The 15535-nt window shown below is 42.8% G+C and overlaps 1 pseudogene; it reads right to left on the reverse strand.

Moving 5' to 3' along the window:
• Nucleotides 1-6059: 6059 nt before the first annotated feature.
• Nucleotides 6060-15456, reverse strand: LOC132663405 (dual specificity protein phosphatase 5 pseudogene; annotated as a pseudogene).
• Nucleotides 15457-15535: the final 79 nt, after the last annotated feature.

Below are 15535 nucleotides of genomic sequence, written 5' to 3' on the forward strand. Positions count from 1 at the left end.
CCTATACGCTTTTATGAACCTTTTAAAATGCACAATCCAGTGTTTTCTCTGTCCCTAGGCTGTTAAGCCCGTTAGTTTGAAGAGTGCAAGAGTATTTGAGAACACATCACTGTGCAAGCAAGAGCACTGTATAGTGTTGATTAAAAGACACAGTGACCTGCCCCTTCCATATCCATCTACACCAGTGAAAAGGAAACATGGAGACCTACTTAGAATAAATTATACATACAACTGTGATGCTAAAACATAAAAATGATGGTCAGTTACAGGGAAGTTTGGACTTAAAATGCTATCTATCTAAACCTATAGTTAAGATCTTTAAGACCTAATGAAAATTCAGACTTTCTTTGCAGCCTAAGAATTAACTTGAGTTATGGGGCTATCACTTAAAATGATTGGTACCTTGGTAGAAGTGGTGGCTCATTTTTCCCAATTTGCACATAGAAATCATGATCAGAAAATGAGGTGAAGGACCCTTTCAACTTTACAAGACCACATTTTAAATCATTCCCCAGTCATGCAGAATCATTATTTGTAAGGAATAAGTTGTGCCAAAGGCCAAAGGAATGATCCCTTAACTCTTCTAGAAGAGTCTCAGCTGTTTTCGTAGTGTCCCTCAAACTCAATTTTAAACTTTGAAATCATTGTGTAGCGACCAAATTACTGGGATTTTTAATCAAATAATTTCTATATTCCATTCCCCAAGAGTTGGCTTCCGAAGACTGAAAACCCATGGGTTGTGTGGACAAGCTCATTCAAGAAAAGCAAATGAAAATAACCTCAAGCTCCTCCAAATTTATTAAAAATATGAAAGTAAAATGGGGTGCCTGTGTGGCTCAGTTGGTTAAGTGTCCGACTTCAGCTCAGGTCATGATCTTGCAGTCTGTGAGTTCAAGCCTTACGTTGGGCTCTATGCTGACAGCTCAGAGCCTGGAGCCTGCTTTAGATTCTGATTCTCCCACTCTCTTTGCCCCTCCTCTGCTCATGCTCTGTCTCTCTCTCTCAAAAATAAATAAATATTTTTTAAAAATTAAAAAAAAAATGAAAGTAAAAAGAAAATGAAATACATGATAATGTATCTTGCCTTGTGCATGAAATTCTATACTAAGGTCACTCTTTTGGTGACAGTGCTTCCAAAAGGAGTAAAATTAATTGTTAAAAATCGTGTGTAACATTTGTCCCATGTTAAGAATGATGTATAATATGTTATAGCATGAGTTTTATCTGCTCCCTGCTGTTCTCCACCAAGGAACATTTCATGTATTACAGATTAACATTTGTTTATACATTTTATAGTTTAATAAACCAAAAATGTAATCCTGGGATGCTTACAAAGCTTAACCTAATTAACCGACTCTAACTATTCAGATCATTCATGAGAAAAAAAAATCCAAAACAATAATGTATATTTGAGATAAGAAATACTTTGGGACGTTTTCCAACAAAAAAATCCCTTTTGCTTTTCAACACTCCCACTGTTCGGGGTACTAGAAGAGGCCAGCCATAGCATTTATAGTAGTCAGAGATCGGTCAGAAGATATGCAACCTGAGTAATACCTGTGACTTAAGATTGTTTGGCTGTCTATATCACTTTATTTTTTAATTTATATTTGTATTTGTATTTTATTTTTTAATGTTTATTTATTCTTGAGAGAAAGAGAGACAGGAAGAGAGACATAGAGAGCATGAATGGGGGAGAGGCACACAGAGAGGGGGACAGAGGATCTGAAGTGGGCTACTGACAGTAGCGAGCCCATGTGGGGCTTGAACTCACGAAGCATGAGATCATGACCTGAGCCAAAGTAGGAGGCTCAACTGATTGAGTCACCCAACCAGGCACCCTATTTTTATTTTTTTAACTAATCTCTATGCCCAATGAGGGGCTCAAACTCATGACCCCAAGATCAAGAGTCACATGGTCTCCTGACTGAGCCAGCCAGGTGCCTATGTCTGTACCACTTTAGTTAAAATCCTGGGAAGGATGACCTTGGCCCAAGCGCAGACCAATAAAGAAAGGGAGAGAACTAGTGTCTGTGGAGCACTGCCAAGTGCCTTTTAAGTACTTATGTTGTTTCCATTTTGTCTTCAGAACAACCCTGCAAATGAGGTATTAACATCCCCATTTCACAGATGAAACACCTGAGGCTCAGGGACACAAATTGATTTTTCCAAGAACATTAATAAATGGCAAAGTCTAATTTGAACCCTGCCTCTATCAAGAGTTCTAAGTTCTGTAAAGAAATAAAACTCAGGGGAAGCACAACTGAGTTAATACCCAAAAGTGCTCATTCTATCAGTGGGGAAAGCAAACCACAACCATGCTAAATGCAAAAAAGTGAATAAAATGGAAAAATGATACAGTTGTCATGATAGCAGAGTTTCATCCATCTGTGTACTTTGAAATCCTCAAAAAATGTGCCAATGCTTAGTTGAGGAGATTTGTTAGAAGGCCCAAGTATTGGCCTGCCATATTGATTCCACTGGAAATGAATGTTTGGGCTACAAGCTATGGGAGGGCTTTAGCCATCTTAGTCCCTGCTCTCTCTTCAGTGCTCTGGGACAGAATAGGCTCAAGGCTAAATAGCTTGTCCATTGCTCAAAGGAAGAAAACTGAAATCTTTACATTCCGTGTAGCCCAGAGATACTTGTGAGTTGCACAATGAGTTGTTAGCGAGATGAGTTCACACTGGCCAGCTCTCCCCAAGAACCAGGGCTGGGAGGGGGGTGAGGTAAACAAAGAGCCTAGGGTACAAAGTTTAACAAGGCACTCCTCTCAGTGCCTTGCAAGTGTAGGATCAGCACCTGAGAGTAGTGACAGCCTTCTTAAATTTGGCATCCTGGGCACCTTGCTCAGCTCACCCTGCTTCTGGCCCCGCCAAGAACAATCTATGAGTTTATTTTGGACTAGTATAACATAGGAGTTAAGGGTACAGACTCTGGGTGTGCCTGGGTGGCTCAGTCGGTTAAGCATCTGACTTTGGCTGAGGTCATGATCTCATGGCTCGAGACTTCGAGCTCTGCATCAGGCTCTGTGCTGACAGCTCAGAGCCTGGAGCCTGCTTTGGATTCTGTGTGTGTGTCTCTCTCTCTTCCCCTCCCCACTTGTGCTCTGTGTCTCTCTGTCTCTCAAAATAATAATAATACAACATTAAAAAAAATAGAGTACAGACTCCAGACTCAGTTCAGCTTCTAACCAAGGCTTTGACTCTTACTAATACTAACTAGCTAGAAGTTCAGGCAAGTTACTTACCAGTAATCTCTCTAAACATCTGTGGTTACCTGAAAAATGAGGTTTATAGTTCTATCTATCTTACAACAGGCCTGCTGTGGAAAGTGGTTCACATTGGAGAGTAAGAGTGTACATTCTCAAGATTCCAAGGAAAACTTGCCAGTCGCTTCCCAGAAAGCAACTCAGAGTGGACCTCTAGAGCCTGCTAAGTGTCTAGTAGGGTAAGTGGTTAAATAAGGTTAACTAAGAGAGTGACGAAGAAGCAGTGATTTTTGCCTGGGTTATGGTAATGGCAACGTAGCCCTTGTGGATGACCAAAGGCTCTCCAGGAAGCCCATTCTTGAGTCTAGGATTCTTGAGTCTTGAGATTTCCAGAGATAAACATCTTCCCCTTTATTCTGTTAGTTCAGAGAAAGACACAGCTGTGTGAGTGGTCTGTAGAAAAGCTTCATACTGGGCTGGGTCTGTGTGTAAAATTTCCCCAGTTCTTACCCATAAGAGTGGTTGGCGGTAGTGCCAGCTGCATTCTTTTGATGTGGTCAGGTGAGTTGATCTTGTGTGATTTAAAGGTCCATGGACCCAGCCCAAGGTTTGAACACTTAGGTATCACTCTCTAAGGACCACAGTGCTGGTCATTCTCTTGTGGGAAACACTCACTGTCCCTTTTCACAGGTGAGAAAACAAGACACAGTTCATGAGGGAATGGCGGGTGGTTTGGGATGGTTAGCTAAACAAGGCTGTTATGGTGGGGGGAAACATTGCAATTTCTGGAAAAGAAAACACTCAAAAGTGTTTTCTTTATCATTTTGTAACCATGATGGCAAGAATCATGAACAGGTGTTAAACCTAGCTGGAAAATTTTGATGAGAAGAGCGTTTATAATGTTGAAATTTAATAATTGTGACACCTGAAAGATGCCATCTTAACCAAATGGTCATCAAGAATGGGACAAAGCAAAAAAAAAAAAAAAAAAAAAAGAAGAAGAATGGGACAAAGCTACATCACGTGCCTCCTGATAGGCTGCACAGAAGACAGATCACTTCTGTGATACTTCTGCCCCAAATGTATAACTTGAATCTAATAATAAGGATGTTATAATCAATCACAGGATATTTTACAAAATAACTGGCCTGTATTTTTAAAAATTGTTAAGGTCTTGGGAGGCAACGAAGGCAGAGAGGCCATTTCACATTATAGGATACCAAAGATACAGCGTGAATAAATGCAACATATCATCCTAGAGTGGGTCCTAGACCAGTGTTAGAAAGGACAATACAGGGACAAATTGGCCATGTTTGAATTTTGGTCACAGCATGTGTCAGTGTTAAATTTCTTCATCTTCATAACTATATTGTGTCATGTAAGAGAATGTCTTTAGGTAGACATTGGGTCTTTAGGAATAGAAGGGCATGATGTCTGTAATTTATTCCTGAATGGGCTTAGGAAAAAAAGCAATGACAGGTAAACGTATATGAGTATATGAGAAAATTTAAAAAAGCAAATTAGACAATGTGTTAATGGTGAATCTGATTAATTTATGGGAGTTTTTGTTATTCTTGCAACTTTTCTGTAAGTTTGAGATGAGTAGTAAAAAGTTATAAAAAATAGATGTTTTATAAATTATTCATACATACAAATGTATAAATTTAGCCTCAGTTATGTATGTAGACAGTGAAATGGTTAATTATATATTTATATGTATGTATATATATATATGTATATATATATATATATATTTCCTCTTTTACTAGTTTTATTTTGCATATGGAAAACAAAAACCAATAACAGTGCTTTTCTTCCCATTCATATGGATTTTAGGAAATGACTGCCTTTTCCCCTGCAGAAATAGCCCACAGACAAAAAAGTAGCACCACACTGTGAGATCTGTGAGTGCCGCAGTCAGTAGCTTGAAGATGACCCCCAGGGGCAGGGAAGAAAGCAAGTGTGTCACAGGAGATGGGACAAGCACATCAGGACCATAAGCTGGGGAAACCTGTCATTTCTGTCTTCAACACCACTGACCCGGAATGCACAGTAGGTATCCTTTTTCTCTTGGCATCCACCGCCGCCACCTCAAAGGGATCGTTTTCGGTCTATGGTCTGAAGAATGCTTTTCAAATGACACAAGAGTGTCTTTGAGGAGTTGTGCAAAGAGAAATGCCCAAATGTGAATAAGAATTATGCCAAAGTTCAAGATCGGGAAAGAGCCTCTAAGGAAAAGGAAACTCAGCATGTCAATGTCTTGCTACTTCAACCAACTGCCTCTGTTGGACTCAAAAGGGAATCTCAAAAAATTTGAGGGGTCAAATCAGCATATAAATGATGTCGCTATAAACCCTGTAGGATTACTTTCTTGGATGGTGATCATGTTATGTCCTGAAGCAACAGAGACTGATACCGAGGCTGCCAAATTTAAAAACTGAGATTGAAATTATGCTTCCTTCAGAATGAATTGTTCTTGTGACTGTTTTTTTCTCCTGGTCTAGCAACTGCTTTCTTCCCTGTTGCTGCAGGTATTTGCTACCTTATGCTTGGAGTGAGAAGGTAACTTTAGGTGCAGAGATTGGGCAGCCCTGAGAATGCAGGGGGCTGGAAGAACAGGATTCAGTGCTCACTGTGCTCTTATAGCGACTTGGCCCTTCCTTCAGCCTTGAGGACCTATCCCTGAGGTTAGTCTGAATTTTGACTGCAAGCCTGGTGACTGCTCACTATCCCACTGGGGCAGGGGAACAGAGTGAGGTCTTTAGTATTGCACAGGTATGAAATGTACATGAGTGAGAAAGAAAACCACAGTTGCTCTTGAGGCTGGGCTGGTCCCCCCATCCTAGCTTTAGCAGGATGTGTCTGTGCCCATGGACTCCCATTGAGTGGGTGGGCACTGGTGGAGCACCGAGGTAGGGTGTGTGCAGTAGGAACTCTGCACGTCAGGGCTCAGTGACTGCAAACAGTCTGTAAATGAAGAGCCATCTCTCTCCCCTTGGCTGGAGGGAGCCTGGGGTGGCTGTGGAAGGCAGGATCCCAGATTCATACTGCAGAACCTGGCCCATGAGGCCAAAGTTGGGTGAGATCATACTTCTCTGCTTGATATAATGTAAGGCCTCCTTCAGGCAAGTTACTTGGTCTTCAGGAGATAACCCATGCAGAGTTGGGTGAACAGGAGATCCTGGCATTGCAATGGACAAGAACCTTGCCTCCCTTTCCCCAAACACAGTCCAATGGAGACTATGCTTCTTGAAAGTGAGAACTAATGTCAGCCACATAGCTGTCTTCCTCAGGGATCCATTTGTAGTGTAGGTGGACCATGCTGGCCTCAGGGCTCTGTTGTGAGACATTCAGTAAGACTGTGATGTGGGGGATGGTGTGGACCTTGCACTTGGAGGCATGGTAGTCAGGTTAGTGTGGACCTTGTACTTGGATGCATGCTAAGCAGGTTGGTGAGGACCTTGCCCTTGGATGCATTGGTAGGTACTTTCGAGGTTGAGGAAAAGGCAAGAGTGCAAGTAGGCTGCCCTTCAGCTGATGTTGACCACACTGGCTCATGAGGTCTCTCTTGTTGCAATCTTCTCTTGTGAAATGGGCTGGACATCCACATAATACTGAGGATATTCTGAGTAAAAGGTCTCACATCCCACTTTGAGGAAGTCCTCAGGGCTGCAGCCAGCGGATGGAGTTCAGTGCTGCCTGGCATATTCAGCTACAGGATGGGGTGCCTGGCTGGCTCAGTCAGCAGAGCACACCACACTTGATCTCAAGGTCATGAGTTTGGGCCCCACGTTGTGGGTAGATTACTAAAAAAAAAATAAGGAAACACCAAGGAGACTTGACATGTTCATCTACTGACTAGCTGCTCACCACACCTAGAAGCCCTGATCTATATATTTTAAGACTTTGAATCTATACATTATCCTGCATATTTCTTCCTATGTGGTTAAATACAGATTCCATGCAAATTTTATCATTCTAGTTCAGAGTTGGGATAGACATATTAATGACAACATCAAAAATTCAGTTATTAATGGAGGTTAAGATTTTTGGTATGGGGTTTCCTCTTACATAACATATCCCTGAAATGGTAATATTTGTCATTACTTGGTCAAGTAGTATGGCTCATAATTCTAGAAATGCCAACAGTGACATTAAATTTCAAATTGGTGGCATTGAATTTAAAGAACTTAAGGGGGTAGCCCAAATGCAAGTTGTTCTAACATTTTCTCTCTGTAAAAGTAAATGTTTAAATCACATCTTGAGCTCAATTACATTTTCAGCCATACCTATCACAACCCAATTATTTCATGTGTTGGCGAAGCTTGAGATAGTATTGGAGCTCTTAAACCAGGTAGTAGAACATCTGAAGTTGTATTATTATTTGGGGACACTGTGAAATATTGATATTTTATTCTATTTGACCTGCTGTGCTAGAAACAACGTATGAGCAGAAAAGGACTATATTCTACATATGCATTGAAACCAGCACAATCACAAATTGCCAGAACTATGTAAACTCAGGCGAGAAAACTTCAGTTTCTGAGTTTTTCTGTTAACTTTAGTCTGTTACTTATCATGTGCTTTGTTAACATTCATTAGCAGGATCCAGAACTTATCAGAAATTCCAGGTAACTTCTACTCATTCATTCGGTGCAGATTTTGATGACTAAACTGAAACAAAAGTAATCCTATTCCCTGCTTCCTCTTCTGAGGATTGCACACACTGAGATATTGTTCACCACTGTTTTCCGCTGGTGGAGGAACAGGGCAGAAACGCCTGGGCCTTGACTCGTCCTTGTTCTATTCTCATCCTTGCTTACAAATCTTCCAGGCCCTCTGGACTCTGTTCTGGTCTTGGAGCATTTTCACCTGAACTTGGACTGGTTCTTTCACATTGCTGGGTCCTCAGCTCCCCAGTGGCTTGTCTTAGACCTCTGAGTCCTCTAGGTAACCCACCTCTAGTTGAGGACTCAGACCGTCTTTTGCACTATAGAATCCCCTGTCCGGGCACCCAACCTGGGGGCAGCAGAGAGGAGCTATATAGCAGCTCTGAAGGCCTGGATCTTGACTCCTTATGTTATCCCCCTGAAAGGAACCTGACAGGTGCACCTAAAACTTGTGCTGGAAACAAGGAAGCTTTTAAGCCTGGCTGATGGTGTGTCTAAAGGAGTGATCTGCAAAGGTTTCCAAAAAAGTCAAGTCAAGGCGATTTTAACACCAAAAAGAGCAATGTTTATAGTGGAAAGGCATCAAATACATGAAAATTCATGAGTCCATAATGATTCTTAAAAAGAAAACTCTAGAAAACACCTCTCATATTTGCTGTGACTTAAGCAGGATTAATTCCTTACTGTGAAAGTAGTTAAGGGGAAAAGAAAGGCTTTATATTGTCTGGCAGGAATTGCATTTCAAGGTAAGTAACCAAATGCCCAGTTGAGCTATACTTTACATAACAATGCAGGCATCATATATAAGAGGAATAGGTAAGATTCAAAAGGTGTGATTTGGAGACTCCTTGAGTAAGGATGATCAGTTGGCATTAAATTATTTGGTGGGGAGTTGGTGAAGTGCTGGACATTATATGGAGCCAAAGTCTCTACGTGCAGGTGACATAGTGGCACAGGGGACCATGAAGTAGCAGAATAGAGCTCAGGCCAGTTTTTTTTTAATCAATGTTTATTTATTTTTGAGAGGCAGAGAGAGACAGAGCATGAGCAGGAGAGGGGCAGAGAGAGAGGGAGACACAGAATCCGAAGCAAGCTCCAGGCTCTGAGCTGTCAGAACAGAGCCTGACATGGGGCTTGAACTCATGAACCATGAGATCATGACCTGAGTTGAAGTCAGACACTTAACCGACTGAGCCACCCAGGTTCCCCGAGCTCAAGCCAGTTTTGATGCAAATGGGTCTATCATTTTTTTAAGTGGGTCTGCCAGCTATTATGAGCCTTTGATGTGGGATAATATGAAGTGTGTATTATCACTTCTCTTTTTGCATATGTTTTTTTTTTTTTTGCATTTTTTTTGCATTTGCATTTGCATACGGTTTCTTTTTTTCTCAAGAGCTCTGAAATGAGACTGCTTGGTTTTTCTCCTGATGCTCTCACTTCTGGGTTGGGATCTTGAGCAATTTATGCAACATCTCAGAGCCTCAGTTTCCTAGACTTCATAGGGTTTTGTGAAGGTCTAATAAGAATATTTGTGAAGGAGTGCCTGGGTGGATCAGTCAGTTAAGCATCCAACTCTTGATTTCGGCTCAGGTCATGATCTCATGGTTTTTGAGTTCGACCCCTGCTTAGGGCTCTGTGCTGACAGGGCGGAGCCTGCTTGAGATTCTCTCCCTCTCTCTCTCTGCCCATCCCCTGCTGGCACATGTGTTCTATCTCTCTCCCTCTCTCTCAAATTAAATAAATACACTTAAAAAAAGGATATTTGTGGAATTGTTGGACTAGGGCTGGACCCTACAACACTCAATAAATTAGCTTTATTATTATTGTAAATAATTATTTCCTGAATAAATGAATACTGTAGCCATATGTACCTATGTACATATGTACCTATGTACCTCCCCTCTCCCTTCACCCAACCCAGTCCAGCCCATGAGATTCTAGACTTCTAGCAGGGGATACTTTGAAAACCTATAAATGTGTCAGAACCCAGGCTCCATATTCTTTCATCACTAACCCACCTGCAGAACCTGAGTGAGTCACTCAGTTTCCTCATCATGAGCCTAGAAAAGAGGTGGGCAGAGTGGACGATGTGTCGAGCGTGTGGCATGTGAGGGAGAAAGATGACGCAAACCTGGTAGGAAGGTATTATTCAGCGTGACCCAGGGGACAACGTATATAAGATAAAATGTAATGTTTCCCCCACTCAGGGGACAGCACACTGACCTTACTTTTCTTAAAATTTCCAAAATAAAACTGAGGGCTGCCTTGATTCTATCCCTTCCAGGATTGAGTGAACAAATATTTGTTTACTAAATTCTTTAAATTTGGGGCGCTTGGGTGGCTCAGTTGGTTGGTCGTCCGACTTCAGCTCGGGTCATGATCTCACAGTTCGTGGGTCTGAGCCCCGCATCGGGCTCTGTGCTCTCAGCTTGGAGCCTGCTTCGGATTCTGTGTCTCCCTCTCTCTCTGCCCCTCCCCGACTCGCACTGTGTCTCTCTCTTTCAATAATAAAATAAACATTAGAAAAATCCTTTAAATTTTTAATGATAATTCTTATTCCAGAATAAAAATTCCCTTGCCCTTATCCCCTTATACAACAGTACAAGGACTACATTGATTGCCTGCTTCCCCTACTACACTGTAACCTCCACGAAGGCAGAGATCTTTATTTTGCTGGCTCATACATCCCCACACCTACAGCGGTACCTGGCGTACAGGTAACCGTTGGCGTATATTATCTTAGTTGTTCACAAATCCTTACTAAGTTATTAGCATGGGTATTGATTGCTCTTATAACATATGGGGCTTATGTCTGCAGCCTGTCAAATGGGTATATTCACTTGTCTCCACCCAAGACTGTTTTGAGTCAGGGAAACAACAGAGCTGTTTAAGAGTGTGGGTGAGGCCTGATGTAAGTATGTGTAATACGTGTCACACCGCCAAGCAGGTTGGGTTTTTCCCAGACAACCCAACTCAGGCCGTCTGCCTTGAAGACTTGGGCTTTTCCTGCTGTTCCCTGTCTTCCTTTGGCATCTCCAACTCCCTAACGAATATTTACTCAGAGTTACTCATGAGTTACTCACCATTCTAGACCCCTGGCAGGCATCAGCGAGCAAAACGAAGAAAGATCTCTGACCTGAACTGTGGGACATGGACTTTGAGACAAAGGGCTGAAAACTCGTGCAGAAAATTTTGCCTGAGCTTCTGAATGGAGTCACAGTTGCCTGAGATGGGGGAGTCTGTGGCGGGCAGCCTTCAGGGCAGAGACGGAAGTCCAGCTCTTTAAACATCTGTAGAAGGACTCCTTGCTTTTCCCCTGTCCCCCCAGAATGTTCTACCACACAATCCGTCTCAGCATTAAAAGCTGTTCTCCAGATGGAGCCTTATCTATCAGTCCTTGTACTTCAGTTCGATCTCAATCTTTGCTTCAAGAATGGCTCTCATTTTTGGTTGGTTCAAATGCAATCCCAAGTGCAGGAGTTTTGAGTGGGAGGGGTTGCAGTGTAGTGGTCTTTAAGCAATAGACAGGCAGCAGTCGGGTGAAAATAAAGGGGACCATTTCACCTGTAAGTGCCCGTGGCACCACTACCAATCAGATTGGAAGAATATGAATTAAATTTGTGGCAATAAGTGCAGAGCACGAGAAGGAAGGATGGGTCAGTGGCCAAGGGGTCCTTGACAACAGAATTGTTTATGTGTTCAATTCTTCCTTTCTTCTTTCCTTTCTATTTTTGTTTGTTTATTTATGAGAGATAGAGACAGCATGAGTAGGGGAGGGGCAGAGAGAGAGAGGGATACACAGAATCCAAAGGAGGCTCCAGGCTCTGAGCTGTCAGCACAGAGCCCAGTTCAGGGCTTGAACTCACAAACTGTGAGATCATGACCTGAGCCAAAGTTGGACGCTTAACCGACTGAGCCACCCAGGCACCCCACTGTTTGGATTCTTTAGAAAAGAAACGTTATAGTACCAACTGGCTTAAATGTTAGTAGCCAGTTCTGGCTGGTGGGAACATGGGTGTTTATTATTTTACTTTTGCACTTTCTGTGTGGTAAGCATATAGATTAGAACAGGAGGTAGTGGTTAAGAACAGATTACCTGGGTTCAGTTCCAGTTCTGTTACTTATTAGCTGTGTGACCTTGGCCAGTGACTCAGCCAGTCTCTCTTTTTTCATGTTATAAAGATTGGGCTGAGGTTATACGGAAAGTGCCCAGATGAATGCTTGGCACATAACTAAGGGCTATTGAAGTGTTAGCTGTTATTGTTCCTAGAATTAAGAATGTAGTTATAAGTAGGGGCCCCTCCGTGGCTCAGTCGGTTAAGCGTCTGACTTGGGCTCAGGTCTCTATCTCAGGGTTTGTGAGTTGGAGCCCTGCATGGGGCTGGCTCTGCGCTGTCAGATCGGAGTCTGCCTCAGATCTTCTGTCTCCCTCCCTCTCTGCCCCTCGCCTGCTTGCGCATGCACACTCTCATTCTCTCTTCCTCTCTTTCTCAAAAATAAACATTAAAATTTTTTTAAAAAGAATATAGTTATAAGTCATTATAAATTAATCAACAAAAGATTCATAGGATTTTATAATTGCAAAGAAATCTTGCAGTCTTGATCAAAGGAGTTCTGCCGTGTTCCCAAGACTCCCTCAACGTGGGCCCATGTGTGGAGTGTACTGTGAGACCATGAGCAAGAAAGAGTAGAGGGGAGACCTGCTGTGTGGATGCGCAGAGTGTTCACATGATTCCCTCAGTGACATCCCGGAAAAAAAAGAGCCCTTCCTTGTGGTTCTAGGAAGAATTAATAATTTATATGCGGGAAGCATGAATTCCAGGAAGAAAGACACAGGCTTTTTCATACCTTTCTACACAGTAAGTTTCCTTCCTTCCTTCCTTCCTTCCTTCCTTCCTTCCTTCCTTCTCTTTCCTCCTTTCCTTCCTTCCTTCTTTCCTTCCTTCCTTCCTTTCTTCCTCTTTTTTTTTCTCTTTTTCTTTTCTTTCTTTCTTTTTCTTTCTTTTTCTTTCTTTCTTTCTTTCTTTCTTTCTTTCTTTCTTTCTTTCTTTCTTTCTTTCAATTGTTTCCTTGCTGCCACCTTTCAGTAATCACCCTTGCCATCTATGTATGCAAGGATGATTAGTGGATTAGCCTCACTACAGATGTGGATTATTTAAATGAGTGTGTATCTTAAAATTTTTTTTGATGTTTTTATTTATTTTTGAGAGAGAGAGAGAGACAGAGTGTGAGCAGGGGAGGGGCAGAGAGAGAGAGGGAGAGAGAGAAGCCCAAGCCAACTCCAGGATCTGAGCTGTCAGCACAGAGCCCAATGCGGGGCTTGAGCTCGTGAACCCTGAGATCATGACCTGAGTCAAAGTCAGATGCTTAACCTACTGAGCCACCCAGGTGCCCCTAAATGAGTGTGTATCTTGAAGCTGTTTTTTCCTCCTTCAATTAGTTTGTAAACCAAATGCATTTCTACTATCTTTGCTGAGAGGAAATTACATCTTATTTGTATATTGTCTCTGAAGTTCAATGACACCTCCAAGCATGTTTATTCATTTCTGATTTCACATTTAGAATAGGAAAGCAAAGAGCTCAGCTTTTAGTCTTTAGAGGGAAAATACTCATGAATGCACATAGACTGAGTCATAATTCCCTCTGTGACTCATATCTCTTTGTACCTTTTGTTTTTCTTCTCCACTCACTGCTCTCTGTTTCCTCACTATTTCTTCAAAGTATTCTCACTTTAAACCTGACTTTCATTTCCTAAGAGGCTTGAACTGTTGAAATTAACATTGGTTACTGGTCATGTGTTGCCCGTGGAAGCAGTTAGTGTGCAGGGTGCTCTGTGCCGTTCTGTGAATAATGACCTCAGATCTAATCAGACGCCAGCTGAGAGAAGAGTCTACAGTCACTAAACCCACTTCATCTGCAGGTCACTTCTTAGTTCTTTGTGCCTCATCACATTACAGAATCTTTACCAATGTCACCAGCGACTTCTCCTTGCAAATCCGTGAAGCCTTCCTCCCTGGCCGGATACTGGCTCTCTGCCCTCCCTGGCCCAGTTGCCCTGCACTTTGGCCACCCTTCCCTCGGTCCTCCTCCCTCACTACTCCCTCTTAGTTGCATTTGTGACTCCCCTTCCCCTACCCGCCCTTGGGGTGTCCCTAGGGCTGGGTTCCTTTTACTCTGCCATTGGTGCGTGACTCAGTTTCTTAGATGAGATCAATGCATGGTATCTCCTGAAATCATCCAAACATTTGCATGCATGCTGTGATAAAAATAAAAATGAAAATAAAAATGTATCTGGTCTTTGTTCCTATTCTTGGCACAGAGCTCTTGAAACCCGTGTAAATCTCTAAGTGATAAGGGCACTAGGACCATCTTTTGTTCTATGGAGGTGACTCTGGGTGGCTCCTGGATGGCTCCTGGATGGGGCCAGTCACCAGAAAGACCTGCCATGATTAGAAGCTTGGGATTTTCATCTCCAACTCCCATTCTCCAGAGAGGGAGAGGGGCCGGAAATGGAGTAATTCATCAGTCCTGCGTATGATCATGCCTCCATAAAAACACCAATATTATGGGGTTCAGAAGGCTTCTGGGCTGGTGTACACATAGACATACACGGAGAGTGGTGTGCATGGGGAGGGCGTGGAAGCATTGCACCCCTTCCCACATACCTTGCTGTATGCCTCTCTTCTTTCTGGATGTTCACCTGTATCTATTATCATATCATTTCCTAATTAACTGGCAAATAGTAAGTAAACTGTTTTCCCAAGTTCTGTGAACCTTCTGGCAAATTAATTGAACCTGGGGAGGGGGTCGTGGAAACCTCTGGTTTAGAGTCTATCGGTCAGAAGTACAGACGACAAACTGGACCTGTGACCGGCATCTGAGGTGTGTCTGTGGGGGGCAGTCTTGTGGGACTGAGCCCTTCACCTGTGGGATCTGACACTATCTCCAGGTAGATGGTGTCAGAATTGAGTTAAATTGTAGGACACCCAGCTGGTGTCACAGGATTGCTTGGTGTGGGGGAAAAGCCCCCAGATCCGGTGTCAGCAGTGTTGTGAGCTGATAGTTGTGTGAGTCAAGGGGAAGCACAGGCAGAGAACAGGTGTCTCTTCTGCGAGTGTCTGACTGGTGTGTTTTCCTGGGGAAAGGGTCTCGAACTCTCATCATTCTTAGGAATCGATAAGAAGTGGGGTGGGGAAGGAGGAAATGAGGGAAGGACACAGGTGGAGCCCAAATTTGCAGGTGGAAGGCACTCCACACCCATATTAGGAAACTGCCCCTTGGACATCTCCACCTGATGATCCCACAGGCACCTCCAACAATGTGACTAAAACGGAAATCAACCCTCCAAACAGGTTCCGGTTCCTGTTTTTTTTTCACCTGTGCTTGGCATTGCCATTCACCCTGCTTCCCAAGTCAGAGCCTGGAGGGAGAGTTTAGCTTGTTAATTTGCTCTCACATCTCATACCCAACCAATCACCAGCTTTCCCTCTCTGTCCCCTGTTTTCTTTCCACCCTTCAGCACCTGCCCAGTTCAGATACTCACCTAAACCATAGCCAGAGTTTCTTTGCCAACATCTTGCCTCTCATTTGTCTAGTTATTTTCACGTGGCTGCCCAAGAAGTATTTCATACATGGACATTCATTCCTGTCATTC

This window comes from Panthera onca, chromosome D4, assembly GCF_046562875.1.
Source record: "Panthera onca isolate mPanOnc1 chromosome D4, mPanOnc1 haplotype 2, whole genome shotgun sequence".
Lineage (NCBI taxonomy): Eukaryota > Metazoa > Chordata > Mammalia > Carnivora > Felidae > Panthera > Panthera onca.